Source organism: Etheostoma cragini, chromosome 10, assembly GCF_013103735.1.
Source record: "Etheostoma cragini isolate CJK2018 chromosome 10, CSU_Ecrag_1.0, whole genome shotgun sequence".
In the NCBI taxonomy this organism is placed as follows: Eukaryota; Metazoa; Chordata; class Actinopteri; order Perciformes; family Percidae; genus Etheostoma; species Etheostoma cragini.
The window spans coordinates 20,884,403-20,885,815 of record NC_048416.1 but is presented as its reverse complement, the minus strand read 5'-3'; positions in this window follow the sequence as shown (position 1 = coordinate 20,885,815).

Here is a 1,413-nt window from a genome sequence, read left to right as displayed (position 1 = left end):
AAAACCAGCCTACTTTAAAAAGTTGTTTTAGCAATTGGAAAAAACTGTGTTATCTAAAATTAACATCATCTACTATGATTCTTTTATTTTATTGGACAAAGGGTTGCAATATTCTTACTGCTGTTGATTCTTTTTTATCTTTTAATAAAATGTGGATCAGGATTTTAACTGGAAATTGCCATGCATAAGAGTAACAGCAGCTGAAACAAAATTTTACTCCTCAACTTAGCTGGTTTCCTTGTGTTTGTTTCATTTTATAATCTAGTGTGTGACTTCACATTGACTGAGCAGGGTGTAGTTGTGTGTCTATTAGTGTACTCTCCTTTGAGTCACACAGTTGAGTGGGTCATGGGTCAGTTCAGTGGGTTAATTAGTCAAATTTGTCACACTGTCAACCCCCAAGGACTGTGTACCAACTGCCACTGTTTATGTTCTAATGATTTTCCAACCCATTAATCACAAGGCTTGAAAGTGCAGCAGAATAAGACTGGTAAAATGTTCGATTAACCTTATCCTTGTCCTTGCTTTCTGTTATTGCCATTACATGGTTTGCTGATCAAGGGCAGAGCAAATATGAGTTTTGATTTGAAACATACAAAGTTATGCGCCATGCTCCATAAATTTCAGAAAGAATATCAGAAACTGTACCATAATTCATTGAATTTCTATAGCTACATCGTGTGTTCTTTGCACTGTGTATAAGCATTTTGAGAGCTACTTAGTGGCGTCGGATTCAACATTTTTAAAAGTACTTAACTGATTAAAGTTGATCTCAATGTGAAATTGCAGTGAATGTTTACAAGTTCTTTTTAGTAATGCTCTTTACTTGTACTAGTATTGAGAAATATTAGAAAGTGCACTCTTTTAACTTATTTAACAATAATGGATGTTTTCAAACCTTAAATTTATTGTCAAAACCACATTAGAAAGACTTGGTTTAGTTTATGGCCAGCTAGTCATTCATCAATTTTATCCATTTATCCTCTTATCCTGTTTATCCTGCTTATCCCAGCATTAGGGCAGAACAAGTCAATGTCAACCTGTTATGGTGTATAATGCTGTGGTGTTTTTATCCATTCATTAAAGGTATACTGCAATGATTTAGTACTGCATGTATACAATGATAATGATGGGAACTAAAAGAAGACAGATTAAAACAAGACATATTATAAGCAGCAGAGGTTTTATGCTGATTTGTAATCCCTAGTGAGATTCAAACTCCAAAAATGCTGAATCCTACTTTTCCCAAAATGCAACATGATTCATGTTTCATTAGACTCTCATCTGGTAAATGTCCATGGCTGCTTCCTAAGTTTCTTATATGATATGGATACACCAAACCCATGATTCAGTTTGTATCACAATTTTTGACCCATGAGTCAAAACAAACCTCAATCTTTTTTTTGGGGGGGG